This window comes from Cinclus cinclus, chromosome 2 (genome assembly GCF_963662255.1).
Source record: "Cinclus cinclus chromosome 2, bCinCin1.1, whole genome shotgun sequence".
NCBI classification, from domain to species: Eukaryota; Metazoa; Chordata; class Aves; order Passeriformes; family Cinclidae; genus Cinclus; species Cinclus cinclus.
Window position 1 is genome coordinate 55,962,780 of NC_085047.1, and position 18,245 is coordinate 55,981,024.

At 42.0% G+C, this 18,245-nt stretch overlaps 1 protein-coding gene across 4 annotated transcripts in view; it reads right to left on the minus strand.

The window, feature by feature from the left end:
* FNDC3A (fibronectin type III domain containing 3A) overlaps positions 1-15,661 on the minus strand; it is a 112,631-nt gene extending 96,970 nt beyond the window's left edge. The window contains exon 1 of one of the 4 annotated variants that reach the window (XM_062487698.1): positions 15,618-15,661. The gene's annotated coding sequence lies outside the window, so the exon portion shown is untranslated. Of the gene's footprint in view, positions 1-14,958; positions 15,199-15,463; positions 15,496-15,617 lie in introns of those variants that run through there. The other 3 variants (XM_062487696.1, XM_062487695.1, XM_062487697.1) reach the window with 3 other exon arrangements.
* Between the last annotated feature and the right edge of the window lie 2,584 nt (positions 15,662-18,245).

Here is an 18,245-nt window from a genome sequence, read left to right on the forward strand (position 1 = left end):
GACAGGAGTAACTCTGAACATGTCTAACATGTGGTCTCAGGTTGATTCATTCCTAGAATCATTTAGGTTGAAAAAGACCTTTAAGATTATCAAGTCCAATCCTTAACCCAATACTAAATCATGTCCTTAAGCACCAGGTCTACATATCTCTTAAATACCTCCAGGGATGGTGACTCCATTTCCCTGGACAGCGTGCGCCAACACTTAACAACTCTTTTGGTGAAGAATTTTTTCCTACTATCCAACCTAAACTTCTCCTGGTACAACCTGAAGACATTTCCTCTTGTCCTATCACTTGTTAACTGGGAGAACGACCTCCACCTGGCTCCACCCTTCTTTCTTGCAGTCGTAGAGAGCAATAAGGCCCACACAGAGCCTCCTGTTCTCCAGACAAAACACCCCCAGCTCCTCCAGTTGCCCCTCATCAGACTTGTGCTCCAGACCCTTCCCAGCTCTGCTGCCCTTCTCTGGACTTGTTCCAGCACTTCAGAGTCCTTGCAGTGAGGGACCAAGGACTGGACACAGGGTTGAGGTGTGGCCTCACCAGTGCCAAGTAAAGGATGACAATCCCTGTCCTGGTCCTGCTGGCCACAGTGTTGCTGGTACAGGCCAGGATGCCACTGGCCTCCTTAGCTACCTGGGCATACTCTGGCTCCTGTTCAGCTGCTGTTGACCAGCACTCCCAGCTTCTCTTCCACCAGGCAGCTTTCCATTCTCTTGCACAGGTGTTTAATAATTTGATTTGTACGCAAATTAGGTTCCCACAGGAACCCCAGTGCTTAGATCAGTAGTCCACCTTTGGCACCCAGTCTTTTGTGCCTTAACTGGGACACAGCTAAATTCCCTGTCTGGATTCAAGCATGTGATTTATTCTGGAGACAAAGCACACTGCTCATTGATAAACCCTGACAGGAGGTACTATGTAGAATGTTATTCCTGACACCCTGGACAACAATAATAAAAATGCTACCTGTCAGACTGTGGAATCAATCTAGGAAAAAAAAACCAAAACATTTTCTTGACAATACAATATTAGATTTCTCTGCAATGTCACTGAGCTTGTCTCGCTAGTCTCAAAGACTAAAGGTTTAAACTTCACACCAATGGGGGTCTATACTACACGTTCATCAAAAGCCTCTTCCCCATGAGCAGTTGGGAGGCAGCAATCCATACAAGTCAGTGCCCATAACATGGCCAAATAGTAAGACGTGGTATGTTCACCAATTGCAGGTGCCTTTTTTTTTTTTTTGCTATGAGGACAAAGAAAGATACCAATTTGAAAAGAGAGAATGTGTGTGGCAGGAGGAAAAGTCAGCTAAAACGGACAACAGGTTAGCATCAAGACAAGCAGAAGTGCTCAATAAACATATCTTGGAGATAAATTATATCACATTCAATGCAAGAACCTCAAGTGTGTGCAGACATAGTCTTTACATCAGCAGATCCCAGCAGCTTGCATTCAAGACCTCTTGAAGACACTTAACTAGACCTTTGAAAAAGACTTGCAAATAACTTGGGTCTTAGGAAAGTCTCAGAGGTCGAAGAGAAAACTAGAAGTTTTGCATTAAATACTGTGTTATAAAAGGGACAATCTAGTGCTGTTAATAAACAATAATCTGAAGTCAACACTGGGTGTTATTTGTAAAGAACTAAAATACAATTAAGATTAACTGAAAAAAACATGTCCAATTAACTTAATATAAACCTTCTGGTGATGGATATTGCTGAAAAGTAGCCTGGGAAAATAACCTTAAAATCTTACTTGCCATTACAGACCATTTGTCTTCAATAGAAAAACAGAACAGATGTATTAAAACTGAATGGAAAGTCCTTAAATATTGACAGTAAATACAGAGTTGTTGAGCCATGTGAGTTTCCAATAGGAAGGGAAGGTATCAGTTCTCAGCTTCTCATTACAGAAAAAGTTATTAACTTTCTCAGAAAAAAATAAAAAAAGGAAGCCAAAAGGAAGTCTGGAAATGACAAGCCATGATAGTGATAAGAGACTGAGTCATTTCAGTCTACTAAAATGGCAAGAATAGCTTAAAAAGTTAGACATAGCAAAAAGCATAAATACATAAAGGTAAAGCTGCTCTTTCTAAAACTAAAAAGAATAAACTTAGTCCTGTGAAGGGCTGTTTATGACAAAGACAGAATAATAAAAATGGACAGTTAAACACAAGCTTGCCAAAAGGCTTTATCAGTTATATCAACAGGTCTACCTCCCTTAGCAACATAGGAGGATGTTTTTCCTGCCTCTGGCTGCAAATACCTACCATTTCTACTGGAATAACTTCACAAGCTTTGTCTCCAATTTTCTGACCTAAAATTGCTGCTAACTCTTCCAAGTGTGAGCAACAGCTTCTTGAACGTATCGTACCATATTAAAAATACTGAAAGCAAAGTATGTGTACACTTTGCAATTCAGCCTTACCTTGCAATTTCAGCCTTAATCCTTATAAAGCTGCTCCAGATGAGGTAACTGTCCTCCAACTCAATCTAGTTTCTGTATATAGGACTTAATGAGGTATTGAAAATGGCGCAAGAAAAACAACTTGCATCTGGACAACAGGTAAGGTTCAGCCTGCAGAACCACTACAAACAATTCACTAGTCTATTGTCAGATTTCCTGCACCACTGAAACTTTGATGCAGCAGCCCTGAGAAGGGGGAAAAGAACACATGGGATGAACCAATGGATTTATTTAAGGCCTACTCACTGCACCATTCTTGTGGACATATTAAAAGGGACCAGAAAAGGAAGAGGACACATTAGATGAATAAAGAGATAATTCTCAGTTGCTAAGCACAGAAGCAGCCGAGAAGTAATTTGCTAGTGGTGGAGCATTAAATGCACGGTTATTTAGAAGTCTACACTGTTCCATGCACAGCAACAACTGCTGCATGAACAGCTGTTTCATTTCTTGTCCTGCTACTGCATATACTGAACTGGCAGCAGACATTCAAAGTCAATTTGGGACTACAAACTCAGTCTATACTGAATCTGCTCTGATTCTCTTCTGCATGGCAAGGAAAGTACAGGGTCTGTTGAGATTACCACCAAATTGTGTAGATCAATGCTTTGTACAAGACTTACATTGTAAACTACCTATTGCCCACTACTACCTGTTGCCCACTAACCCCACCTAAACTGCTACTAATTTTCCCTATTATTATATGAATTTGAAAACACCTTGAAAGAGTTTTCTGAAGCCTATCAAAGCTGAAACAGTGAGGGTATTTAAATTCACTGGATGTGATTTGTTTAGACTCCAGGGCTTATGCCTGAGGAACCTTCAAGAAATGAATTACACTAACAAGGCAAAAGGCTAAATTGTGTTAAAGCTCAAGAACTGTGTTCCACTCCATAGTTCAGTAAGCAAGTTTGCCTTCCTGAATGGTAATGACAATTTAACTCAATCCTTAAATGCCTTCAGATTTGGTCCTTTATTGTTTCTGTGGCATTACCCTCAAGTTGTAAAGCACAATACAACGCTGCTTTTTACTCTGTCAGTTGCTCACTAAGGGTTAAGGAGTGCTGTAAGGCTGAGATCATTGGGCAGTGCATTCAGTGCATTTCCTCTGCACATGCAAAGGATCAGCATTTCCAACTCTAAGAGACTAGCAGCTGATCTTAAGGATAGTCTCTGAAAAACACATCAGCATTATATTAGCTGGATCACCAAGGTAAAACAACATGAGTCAGCAGCACGTGTCCTGTAGCAAAGAAGGCATATGAGGCTGTATTAGCAGAGAAGTACAACCAATGGGCTGAAGGAGGTCATTATTCCCTGCTATTCAGGTGGAATCCAGAATATAATATTCATTTTCTCAGCCTCCTCCTCTCAGTATAAGAGAGATGCTGCAAAGACTGCTCCTGGGCTTAGGCCCATGAAAGACCAGGAGAAGCTAAGAGCACTAGAGTAACCAGGGGTCACCTGCTAGCTGGATACCACTACCTGAAGGATGCTGATTGAGAGCCTTAAATTAAACTCTGCCTGGAGGCGTGTCGCAAAAGCACAAGTGTTTGGACAATGCTCTCAGGCACAAGGCGTGACCCCTGGGGTGTCTTGGGCAGTGCCAGGGGTTGGACTCTCTGACCATGACAGGTCCCTTCCAACTCAGCATATTCTATGATTCTGTGATGGGCATGCACTGCACTACTGGAAATTCTGTCTGTCCATAAAAATAAGAAAAAGGCATCTTGACAATGAGAGCGGTGTAGCATTGGCATACCTTGCCCTGAGAGGTTGCAAAATTCTTAATCCTGTAGATCAGTAATCTCCAAAGAGGGGCAAACACACCCCAGCACAAGACAAACTCTTGGCATGTGAGAAGAAAATATTTCTGTCACTGAAAAAACCCCAAACTTTTAAATACTGGTTTTCATCTCTATCTTGTCCTTTTTTTTCCCATATACTTTATAGTATACATATATCAGTAGAGTAGCATATACATATAATTTAAAAGATTACGCATATTGGAGGTGCATGCTTAAAACATTCTTTACTTATGGGGTGCATGACCATAAAATTTGGAGACCAGTGCTGTAAAAATATCAAAACCTGACCATGTAAGGTCCTAACAAAGGGCTGAAGAAGGCAATCTCCAAAGACCATATCAAGCAGAATTCTCCTATGAGCTCCAGAATATTAGCCAAACAAAATACAACACATAATGCCAAAGTTGAATGGTTTACAGTAGATAAGAACCCAGCCTCCAAGCTCTTAAAAGCTGTCAGATTCTCAATTCAAATTTCAAAGCAACAATGACAATGCTAATAAAAACTCAAACTTGGACACCTAAAGCTCAAACTTTGGAAGACATACCCATAACTCTGTCCATAACAGAACTGCTTTATAATCTGGCCTTTCTCCTAAAAGAGGAAGGCTGCATTAAAGGATAGTTATGAATTAAAAAGTTACACTTTCACATGAACATCCCACACAAACAGGCTTTCCAGTTCAGCTGGGAGGTAGGCACTACTATGATAAATGTAGTGATAGCTAGTAACAGTGCTGTGTGCAAGAAAAACATACAGACAACTCATTTCCTAGAGATTCACTGCTTCCGGTTATCAAGTTTGATACAAAATATAATTAATTGATTTATTCACAACTAGACACCACACTTCACAGTGGTATCTCTGAAGGAGAAACTGAAAGAGAAACTTGCATTCCCGTTTCTTTCCTCAGTTTTTATGATTTACAGAGTATTGCTTCTCTACATAACTATGTACCATCACAATGCTTACTTATATTACTTACAGCAACTTAATACTCTCTCACATCCTAATTCTGTCAAATCTAGCGAACAACAGACACAAACTTCTATCATTCCAGAGAGCTGTTCAGAAGAGCTGTGAATTGTACACAACTTAAGGATAGAAGTTTGAACAGCGACAAGACAATAGCACCTAACACAGAAGGAAGGGTGCAGTGTAAGAAACTGGCTTAATGAAATCAATACTAAATGTTTCCAAACTGCATGTTGCTCTTACACAAGAAGTAACAAACCCAGGGCTTTTCCACAATTTCTTTGTCAGTACTGCAGTTTCATACACGCTTCAAGCAGTATCATATTACAGCTGCCAATTCCAGGTTGCCACAAGGTGTGTTTTCCCAGTGGGCTCAGCACAGCAGAGCAGGTGTGCATTCCTTCTTCACCCAGGTCCTCACACAGCTACACTCCCCCAGGAACCACAGGCAAGGCCCATCCTCCACTCCAGATAACTTCCAGTAAGAAATAAAAGCCTCTCTGAACAGGAGACAACACTTGGGTTTTGCCAAAGACCAAGGATGGAATTTACAGAACGTAAAAGACTATAAAACCATTATCCAATCTTAATGCAATAAATGCTTTGATTCTGCCTTCTCCAACACGGAGACAACAGATGCACTTGGAAAACAAACATCTTTCAAATGGCTGAAGCAAAAAAGCCCTTTTTATACCGATTAGAGCCTCACACCTGACTCTCCTTTTCAAGATGATGCAAGCTACTGTTTAAATTTTTCTTGTGATTGAGTCATTTCTAAGTACTCGCCATGTTCTTTAGTGTCTACTATGAGACAAATTTATTCTTTATTATTTTCTATAGCCTTCAAAAACATACTTCCTGCCTGACAACTTCAGACTTGTAAAAATTACTAATTTCTTCCAATCTGTCAAATTGGCCATCTAGTTCAGAACTTATGAGACAAGAGTGGACAAACAGAAGAGCCCAAGATATACCAATATGCTAAAATGAGGAAAATTCTAGAACATTCCAGTGCAGCTCTAAGGTGAAGAGGAAAGAACAAAGAATATACAACAGATGTTAGTAATATCACTTAATGCACTACTGGAAAATGCTCAGATAGAGTGATGCAGCTGGCGTAGAAATGTATTAGAATGTAATTACCCAGAGATCCATAAGGTTGTAGCTGAGCTATTAAAGTTATGAAGCATGCTGAAGAGCTTTGTGTTTGTTTTTAAGAATCAGAACTGAGCAGAAGGATTTTAATTTCTCTCCCTCCCTGTACATTTACCACATTTTCCAGTCAAAGAGTTTCAGATATGGCAATTACAGTACACCAGCTTTTCTTTTTCAGTTATGAATGAATTATTTCAATTAATATGCAATTTATTTAAAGTATATCCTTTGTTTCTGATAAAGTATTTTTCCTGTTTTAGAAATGTTTTCCTGTGATACTTGATAAAATGCTTTCCAATGGAACAGAGAAGGGTTATTTTTTGTTAGAAGAAGAGTGTTCTGGGGAACATTTCTCTTTCACTAATTTGGCAATCTCCTTTTAAGTACAGTGAAAATGAGAAAATGAAATGGCTATTCCCTTCAGTGCTGGTCATAATACTAAAAACACAAATAGGCAATACAGGAAAATTATAAAAATAGTATCATTTCATGAAATAAATCAACAAAGACTGACAGTCACTTTAGAGTGAAGATACACTGAAGGTTTTAATAAGCACTGGAAGTTCCTACCAAAAAAAAAAAAAATCTACAGCATCTACCATGAATACGGAAATACTTCAAGTGTTGTCACAGACACTCACTCAACACAATTCTCAAAGTCTGAGAAACAGGATCTACAGCTCTGTTCACACTATGTTACCACTGGAAGGCGAACACTAAGAGGTGTAAAATTAATGCAGTACTCTTATGAAGGAAACAGTGACTGATGAGCAAATGCAAGTTGCACATCAACAGCCAGTGTACCAGATGTGATTCACACCCAGTAGTCACTACTTGATCTACTCGGATCGAGAATGGCCAAGCCCCACAACAGCAAACCTCAGCACTTGGGAGTATAGCATATGATAGTAAATTAATACTTACTGCAGGTTACCTTCATACTCCAGCAATGAATACTGAAACTGCTCCATATGCAATGGTTTAGGAGCAGTTTCAAATGCAGTTCATGCATTCATGCCATGGGTACTATAACCTATATAAGAATGCATAGTAGATAATTGGAAATTCCCCAGCTGCTCAAGTTTAATGCATTTGTATTTATGGGCCAGCAGTTTTTGAATCTGAGCCAATGAGGCTAAGTTTTTAATAGTAGCTGATGTAGGAAACTAAACTTTTGAAGGTGAAGACTTCATAGAGGAAAAACTAGACAGTTATAAACTAGTCATCCATAAAGGCACAACATATTCATGGACACTTACTAGCTCAGCTTGCCCAGCACAAGCACTGAATGCTTGACAGTACGCAGCAAGACCAGTGCAACCGAATCTACTTCAAAACACCACATTCTGGTTTCAAATGTTGTTGTTATTATTACATTATTAACAAAACACCCACAATTCTTATCTGGATAAAGTACATGTAACTTGAAGCTGTTGCCTATGAAGAATTTAGTACTTCCCACCTATTTGCCTCTTACACCTTCAAGGAAGTCTAAGCTTTTAGTAAGTATGAACATAACAGAAATTAGAATTAATCTGTTAATTTTATTTGGAACTAATTTGATAGTGTGTATTTTACAGTGAAAGAGCAAACTGTCAACAAACGTATACCTAGTCTTTAGCAGGTACATTAATCCAATGCACTGACATACACAGGGTACAATACTGTGAATTCCTTTGTCTTGGAGGACATCTATTTAGATACTCATGGGAATCATCCCCAAAAAGAAATCAGGAGAATGAACTGCATAGTGTATTTTTTTGCACCACTCGTAAAAGATCTGCAAAGCAATTCCACTTTATTTACGTTACATTGATCTAAACTATGTTTTGTTTTACACTCCTGTAACTCTCAAGTATTTCCTTAAACCCTGCTAGTTTTACTTTTATACCAGCAAAATTAGATTCTTCTAAGTTTCTGCCAGGAGTGGATTTCCTTCAGTTTGTTTTCTGAAAATCACACAGCTTCAAAACCAACTTGGCTTTTCCCAGTTAACTGTTGCTTTTGCCTTCATTTCTGCTCAATAACATGGTTAGTTTCTGAGAAAACTAGCAAATTCAATGCCAAGAATCAAGCTACTTCCTCATTTGTCATTGACTCCCTTTTCTCAAAGGCTGTGAGTAGCAACAAGAAATTTCCAAAGTAATTTTTCATATGATACCTTTAAGGCAAACTAAAAACATGGATATATTTTTTTTAGTGCCTGCAAATGGTCAGTGAGATAAATTTATTGCAGAGACAGCTGCTGGTGCTGGAGCTACAAAGAGTGCATGACTCAAGCAGAATGAGGAGCTTTTAAAGAACTCTTATGAAACAGCTTTTTCCTGCTCATTCTGAAAATTGAAAACTGTGCTATCCAAATGTAAGGTGACGTAGGATCAATGAGGCTACATGACTGAGAGACTAAAATTTCTCTCCACTGATTCTTTTGGAAAAGCTGTAGATGTCTACTTCCATAAGGAACAGGACAACAACAGAACACGACAAATCAAGACAGATATATATATAAACTACTTTCTAATAGTAAAAATTCACCAAAAAAGGCCTTTTGAGGCCTAACAAACACATTTGAAGGGCGTTCTATTATCGAGAATTTGAACTCCTCTAAGTCAGTTCTGCTAAATCATTCTAGCAGATTCCACTTGCACCACTGCAAGCAACTGGTCAACAAAGTGAATTAAACTGTAGGACAGATGCAGTTTAAAATTAATCATAAAAGAATTAATCAGTTTTAACACAGAAGTTTCATGATTGACTTTACACAAAAATGTGCAAATATACGAGTGAATGTTAAATGTAGGAATAAACAGACGGGAAGTGCTTCAAGAGGAAGTGCTCCTGCCAACGTCAATGCATCACATTAATGAAGCTAAAAACCATGATAGTAAAAAAAGGTCAAGAGGCACCCAGCTAGGTGCTTCACTTTTCCAATATTAAACTCAGACGCAATGGTACTGAAGCAGTTGCTTGTACCCCATAGAGGGGGAAAAAAAAAAGTAGAACAATCAATCAGCATATCAACCTGAATGCAACTCTTGAAGTCTAAATGTGCTACTCATTCAAGAGTTCGCCAGTGGAGGAGTGGAGTCTGCAGCTACTGAAGGGGAAGACCAGGAATACGAGAGTGGATTTCTCAGGTATACTAGCAATCCCTTCTCCCAGGTTCCACACCATCCTCCTAGAAAAGTTTTGGTTAATCAAAAAACACCATGGGACCAACTAGTTTGATTGCGCAATCAAGTCAAGAGGACAAAGCTGTCCTTAGCTTCCTCTTTTACATATGAAGGTGCAACACTGAAGAGATATCAATTTGTTAACAACAATACAGTCACAAAGTCAGAAACTGATTTGTTTTGAGCTGTATTGCCATGATGTACATACTTAAATGTACTGGGGTACTTTTAAGATCTATTACTTGACTTATGGTAACTTTTCCCCACCACTGAAATGCTGCCATTAAGTGGAATGTGAATATAAACTAATATTCTTAAATGGGGCAGTCAAGTTATTAGCAAGCCTGAACAAATTAAACACATTTCAGCTGAATCTAAGATTAATTATTGCCAACAGTCACTGCTCACTTCCACAGCTTCTTTTAGTACCAACTTCTTAGTACTTCATTTCAACATCTTCAATCCACTTTCATACTAGATTAGAAGGGTAAATACTTGTCTTACAGTGTCATCCTCCACCTTTACATTTTTAATAGACTCTACAGGATTTGCAGAGGCATGATAACTCTTGTTTTTTATGAGATTTATTCTTACTGTAGAAAGTCCCCTAAGAGTCTTATCAACATATATTTTGAAATATTGCTGCATAGTTATAGTCTCAGCTCTCTCTAATTGCCAAGACATTGCAAATCACCAAAGTTTGTGCTGAACCATCTTATCCATTCAATTTCTGTTTTACATATTAGTTTCCAGCTACCTGAACACTTTTTGCAGATCATTACTATTTGACTTGCTATCCCTACCTAAAATGTATTCTGCCACGAAGTAAAATTACCCCACTTGCCTATTCTGTTCTCTCCACTTCCTTCTGTGAAGTTATCTAGTAGATACAGTTCTTCCAGTTATAAGAACAACAATCTACAAAAAAACAAAATCTGGCAGTTTAAAAACTGGAAGTTAGAGAAGAAGCACTTCTTTTGTAATCAAAGGAGTTAAGATCTGGTATGGACTATGCTACATTAGTGAGGGGAAATGAGACAACAGCTGGGCAGCAGCCCCTGCTTGTATGATCCTCTATACCACAGACATTGGGTCTATACACTGGGGAAACCCAACCCCATTTACAAGGGAGTATTTGCACTTGTGAACTACAGAGTTTTTTTTTATTGTCAGTGACAGTAAAGCTCAAGGTTTGCTAAGTTCATGTTCACTAAGTTATTCAAAATCAAAGGCAAATAAGAACTGAGATTCACAGATTTAAATCCACCCAAGGTACAAAAAAGCCCAAAGCAGATTTTAAAAGAACTGTTATGCAGAAGGTAAAGTTAACATTTGTGCCCTGCATATTTGTTTACACTTCCAGTTATAGAATAAAGTTACTACCTATCCATACCTGCCACAGTATAAATCCTTTTGGACCTTGTTGAAGACATTTGGGATAGTAAACTTGTAGATAATTTAATTTTTGACAACTTGTTATGTCCCAAGTAATTTAATATATAACAAGGCACAACATTTTCTACTGTCTATAAATGCAGAATTTTGCAGCATATCTTTTCATCTGTCCTAAATGCTCTGGAAAAACTCTGACAGCAAATTTGGGGGGAGGCACACCACAGGCATATTCAGGGCTCCTGTTTAACTTCCGTGAACAGCTGTTGTGGTGGTGCTTGATGCCCAAGGCATTAAACTGAAAGAGGATACCAATGTTAACCTAAGTGATGTTTTGACTGAAGAATAGCATTAACAGAAGGTCCACATATCCTGGAAAAGTAAAATCTTAAAGGGAGACAAAAATATAAATTCTCTTCAGCAAACTGGTAGATATACTGGTAGGTCTGGTGGGACTGTGGCCAAAAAATGTGCTTGCCTAGACATAAACAGTGAAAATTTACTTGGAGCCATGAACAAAGAGGACTAAGCATGTCCAGTCTAACTCAGTTTGAAATGTGCTGTGGAGACATCACTAATGAGCATGGTGCTAAGGTTTTAATAAAGTATTTAGAAAATAAAAGGATATTCCATTCCTGAGGTACTGCAATCCTGAATACAAAAGCTTTCTAAACCAATACATCCAGGAAGAGTAGTAACACAGTCCTCTACACAACTGTGCCATCAAAGCAAAGACCAACAGTTTCTGCAGCATGTTGTAACCAAAACAGATTATTAATACAATCACAAAAAGGTGAATAACCTAACAAGTGAGTACATTAAGAGTACACCATGAAAGGAACAGCCAAAAATTCTATTTTATTATTGACAAAAGAGCATAGCAAATGCTACTTTAATTTACATTTCATTCAAGTCATCTATGAGAGGTTAGTGAAAAGACTACAGGTTACAGGCTCAAAAGTGTGTCACAGCTAGAATAGGACCAGATTTCTAGGGGGCAAACAAAATTACTTTGAAAACATTTGTTCCATCTGAAACTAAATGTAAATTAATTGGAACAATTAAAGATGACGACCTACAAGAAACATGTAATAGTATTAAGTGTTACAGACATTTCCTAAACATCCTGCTACCTCATCAGCCCTATAAAATACAGACCTGAGGATGATAATCCAAAACACTACTGGACATAAACACAACCATTAAACTTCATGAATAGACAAGATTAAGAAAAAGGCTGATAGTGTTTTTCTATTGACATCAAGTGAACATCAGCATTAAGGAAGCTCAAAGTTTACTGCATATGGCAAAGAACAAGCAAAAATCCAGTAATTTCTGTAGCTCAGGAAACATTGACCCCACGAGCAAAATAAACATTGTTCATGTTTGCTGAACAGAAAGAGCAGCAGTGTACTCATTCCAAACTATTATTGCTTTCCTGAGATACAGACAGTAACTTTCAGTTAAACTAAAGACTTGACAGTCCAAGTCAAATCCATTTTTACTGAGATCTGGTCCTACAGGAAAAACATCAGCTCTCAATTCAACTCATGCACTCTAAATTGCAGTGAAGTTGAATTTTATTACAAATTGCCTGGGAATTTCCCCAAGTCAACAGTCTTAAAGAAATCAACGATAAAATGTACAAGTGTTATTGACACCTATAACAGAGAGAATCCAATTAATATTCTAGATAATAGAAATACACTGATGTAACATGACATTATTTGTAGATATTTTAGCAGAGATTGAACTAGAAATCCCACAACAATTAGACACTGGAGATCATAAAAAGATGTAGCTAGATGGGGGGTTACAGAGGCACTGACAAGGAACATCAGTGGATGCAGACAACATTGTCTAGGAAGTAGGCCTGCATCCTCACAAAAACTGTCTTCTCTGGTATCTATCTCTGTCTGGGATTCAACAAGACTGCATGCTTGCCAATTCAACCCAAAAAGGGGGACAGGGCTGGTTTACAGAATTTGCCACTGGCAGAGGCATCAATAGACAATCAGAACCAGCACGTTACACCTTCCCAGCATTCAGTACTTCTAGAGACCAACACATGTACAACAGCATACACTAGTGCAAAAGTGACCTGCCAGCAAGGAAATTGTGGCATCATCTAAAAGCATTTAGATGTTAAAACCATCTATGAGAAAATACTAACAAGGATGAAAAATTAAACCTCTCCTCAATTCAGGCTTTGAGTTTTTCTCAAGTCCTAAGACAGAACACTGCAGAAACATGTTCAGTTAAGCAGTTAAAGCTGCAATAACAATTCTAAAGGATCACTTTGAGATCTCCAGCCAAAATGATCTTCAGTGTAACACTGAGTTAGCTGATGGAGGTTCAAATTCAAGTAAAATTAAATGGCCACAAGGCAAAGGTTAACAAAAAAAAAAAAAAAAAAAAAAAAAATCCTAAGATACACAGGACTTACAGCCCAAAGCAAATGAGTTATTAGTCCAAATCATAATTCAGGTTTCTGCAGCTCCATTACATCACTTCCTATAAAAATCTACACCTTTTGAGTTTTAGGTTGACAAACTAATAGAAACTCCAACTTGAAAAAGGCAGAACAGCACATTAATGGACTGAAATCAGCTAACTTCAGTGCTGGTTCTAATGACCTGACCAGCATATAACTCATACACCTAGAACTTTTCATGCAGCAGAAAGCCTCAGAAGAGCTCCATTTGCCCTGGAAAAAGACCCTGAGACACTCACCTAATTCTGTTTAATATTATCATCTACAGTAGTCAGCCTGTGACTCTGCTCAAAGCTGATTGCTCACACCCAACCAAGTGATCTAAGCAACAGATCACTCACTAAGTCCTGCCCTTTCTGAGGACAAGGATCTCTGTCTCTCTTAACCAGGGCTTCATCTGCTAAAAGTCGGTGTCCAGTGTCCTTGTGGAATGGATACAGCACATCAATTTTCTTCCCCAAAGTCACCAGAAAAATAATTCTGGTGTGGTTTGCACAAGCAACTCCCAGATTCGATACATGTGTGTCAAGATGACTTGTGTACACAGAGTGAATCTGGACTAGATGCTGTGTTTTCAAACTCGACCAGCACCCTTCCTGCTCCCTCATACTTAGTAGAAACACCAGCTGTCAAGAACTCTATCCAATCTGCCAACACTGAGTGCTGGAGATACTCAGCTACTTCTCACTTTCACATGTGTGTACAGCTTTCTCCCTACCTGACAGCTTGCTACTTCCCTATTCATCATGTGACTAAATTTCATAATTATTTGAGACCATTTCCTTAAAAAACAAAACAAAGGCAGAAAAAAAAAGTAACTGATCAGCCTTTCTGAATTTTAAGGACCACTGATTTGCTGTGACTCATACTATTTCACAACACAGAAAATAAACACATCTACGGATGCAGATTCACGTAAAGCAGAAAGTTTCCCATTGCCATAACAACAAAATAGCTTCATTTAAGCAGAAAGCTTAGCAGGACTGGGTCCTACAGCTTCTAAGACAGAAGCTGCCAAGTACTCAGCAGCAAATAATTTAAACATTTTAAATCCTCTTGAAAATTTAAGGATTTCTAATCGGGTATGTATTTGATCAAATGCAGACTTAAATTCTAAAAACAAAGAACATTTCACAGAAATTACTTCATAACACGAAATGTTCTAGAATAACACTTGACATGCAGGGTAGCTAATAAATTGTCTTTGACAGGTTTAAACAAAAGGGTTAAACACCTCTTGAGGTTCCATTATAACATTTTTCTCCTACCAGATGTATTTTCCTCTCGTTTCTGCTGCTTATTTTCTTTACTTCGCACAACAAAAATCAGCTGAAAAGTTTCATTTTTGGTTTTAGTTGGTTTCACTTTCTAAGTAGCCTGGAAGCAACTAAAAGTTTCTGTTTAGGTTGGGCGATACTCAGGGAGGGGGAAACCGGGAGTAAATCTGGCTGAAAGAATGCCTCTGCTAGGAGTGGGCATGATGATTACCGTGCTTTCGGGAAGACTGTTTTACCGACGCAGAGAAGCTCAATCCCTTTTGCCGGGCGTTACGAGGGAACCTTTACGGCTCAGGCGGAGAGCAACAACAACAATAACAACAATAACAGCGAGAAAGAGGTGTCCGACGCCACCACTGCCTTCTCCTCCCCGCCTGTCACAGCCGGCTCAGCTGTTCTGGTCGCGCTCCGCATCTGCTTCTCTCTCCGGCTCAACCACCGCCTCCTCCCGCGGCCGCCGCGCCGCAGCCCGGCGCTGACAGCGGGCGGATCCCCGCGCCCCGGCCGCCAGAGGCACCTCCGAGCGACGGAGGGGAGGCAGACAGAAAGTTTCTTCCGCGGGGCTCCGTCGGAGGCGCCGGCTCCCGGTCCCCCCCGGCGGGGAGCGCCGCTCCTCAGGCACCGGGGGCAGGCAGCGGCGCCGCCCCCATCCCCTCGCACCCCTCTCGCCGCCCCGCGGAGGGGAAGGCGGCGGTTCGCCATCAGCGCCTACTCACCGCCATGGCCCCGCGGCTCTCCCGGCTAACGGTCCGCGCTTCGCCGCCAGCGGGCAGCGGCGCCGAGGCGGGGAACGCCAGGGGGAGTTCCCGATGGCGCAGCTCGGGCAGGGGCGGCGCTTCCCCCACTCCTTGGCCCGCCCACTCGAGGTACCTGCGCTCCGGCCGTCGCCGCTCCGCCGCCTCTTCCTGCCCTCCCCGCACCTGTCACTGTCCCCCGCTCCCGCCGCCGCCCCCGCCCCGCTGCCTCCGCGCTGCCCGCCGCCTCGCCCGGCGGCGCGCGGCCGCCATCTTTGGGGAGAGCTGGGGGGGCCGCGAGGGGGCAGTTGGCTCTGGCGCGCACTGCGCCTGCGCGGAGTCCTCCGGTGCGGGAGGGCGGGGGCGTCGGCCGGAGGAGGGGCGGGGCCATGGCGTATGGGCGTGGTTTGTGCATTGCGGGGGCGTGGTCTGTGGGGAGGGCGTGGCCTGCGCGGGACGGGAAGGGGTCGGTGGGGTCAGTGCGGTCAGTGGGGTCAGTGCGGTCAGTGGGGTCGGTGGGGTCAGTGCGGTCAGTGGGGTCGGTGGGGTCAGTGGGGTCAGTGCGGTCGGTGGGGTTGGTCGGGTCAGTAGGGCCAGTGGGGTCAGTGGGGTCGGTCAGGTCAGTGGGGTCAGTGGGGTCGGTGGGGTCAGTGCGGTCAGTGGGGTTGGTGGGGTCGGTCGGGTCAGGGGGGTCGGTCGGGTCAGTTGGGTCAGTAGGGTCAGTGGGGTCGGTCGGGTCAGTTGGGTCAGTAGGGTCGGTGGGGTCAGTAGGGTCGGTCGGGTCAGTTGGGTCAGTAGGGTCGGTGGGGTCAGTAGGGTCGGTCGGGTCAGTTGGGTCAGTAGTGTCAGTGTGGTCGGTAGGGTCAGTGGGGTCGGTGGGGTCAGTGGGGTCGGTCAGGTCGTGGGGTCAGTAGGGTCGGTGGGGTCAGTAGGGTCGGTCGGGTCAGTTGGGTCAGTAGTGTCAGTGTGGTCGGTAGGGTCAGTGGGGTCGGTGGGGTCAGTGGGGTCGGTCAGGTCGTGGGGTCAGTAGGGTCGGTGGGGTCAGCCGTATCGGGGCCTTGACCTTAGCCTGTACTGGTGTCTGGAGTCGCAAGCAAGCCCTACTTAGAAATAACAAAAACATTATCAGACCCGTGTTCAGCACAAACCCAAAACATAGCCGCATACCAGCGACTAATGAAGAAATTTAACTCTGCTCCAGCCACACCCAGCACGTATTCTACCCCTTATTCCATACTATTTACACCATGACCAGGCTCACACTATTCAATGCAACTTCACTAACCACCGCCCTTCTTCCCATTATTTGATATAATACCCAGATGTTATTCCATTAGTCGACGGACCATCCTTGCAAAATGTCCATAAAATGTCCTTTGAGTTCATGTAGTCCATGGCTTTGGGTTCTGTCAGTTCTGTTAGTCAGTTGGGATGGTGGATGTGTGTTTTGTGGAGGTACTGGGCACCAAAGCCACCTCACTGATGTACTTGCACTGCTTCTTGTAAGGCTTCTTCTCCACTGTTTAGTGCGGTTTCTGCAGTAATAATTCCTGTAATATGCAACTCAAATCATGGGGATGGGCTTGCCCAGGCTGGGCTCTTGCTGGGTGAAGGGTAGGAAGGGCTGCCTCTTTTCTATACAGCCATTATCACAGTGAAACTCAAAGGGCAGAGGCTGAGCAGGGCAGGACTGTGGACCCGTGATGTGTCCCCTGACTGCTGCCCAAGCTCTGCCTTGCTGCCCAAGTGATGTCCAACATCAGAGAGAAAGGGGGAAGAAATGTGCTTTTCCAGGCACTTGTGCAGGGAGGAACTATCTTCCCTCAACACCTGCAATGTTCAGATGGTGTCCTGAATGCTAATTTGTGATTATCCTTTGCTTAATGTTTGTCCTTTCAGCCGTTATGGACCAAAATGATTTTACTGGAGTGTTTGGCTTACTGACCTTCTGCAGCAGTGGACCAAACTGAATGAGATGTTTTATAAAGTGGTTTTGTTAATTTGCCTTAAAGATCTCTGTTATTAACTTACTAAGTTCCTATTTCTCCTGCATTTCTGCAGTGTTCATATAATTTTGAGAGCTTCACAAAAGGCAGAAGGTAGCTCCTATCAACAAAGGATTCACCAACCAACGTTTGGTCATCTCCTGGCTTCTTACTATAGGCCCCCTCTCCCAAATGCAGAATCTTAATGGTGTATAGCGTACTAGACTGTGATATCTCAGATCTCAAAGACTAGAGAGACTTGGGACTGATCAATATTTGGATGAGCTACCTCGTTAGATACTGTGGAAAATGCTGCTGGTGATTCATTCAGTGGCATTCTTCTGTCTATGAGTCAGGCCTGAACAAATGCCACTGCACAGCATTAGTGGGTCCTACTATTCAGGGTCACAAACTGGAGATTTTTGCCAGCTGCAGCTTCTGGAAGATCATTGATTTTCCTGCCTTATTCCAGTTTCAGTACTGCTTTCCAGAACTGGTCAGCAGTTGTGGTGGAATACAGCAAAGGGTTTCCATGGTTCCTTTTGTCAGGTACCACTCACTGATGGCAGTGGGGCCAAGAACAGCAGTGGCAGCAGTGGCCATGGGCACCTCTGTAGGGCAGCCACAGATCCTGGCTTTGTGTTAGACTGTGCAGTTTGAACTGATGATGCAGCACCGAATGTACGTGCCCCACTGCTGAGAACCCTGGGATGGAGCATCCTTCCTCCTCCTGGTTTCCCAGGGGTGCTTCCTCTGCACTTCCCTTGCAGGTAAAATCA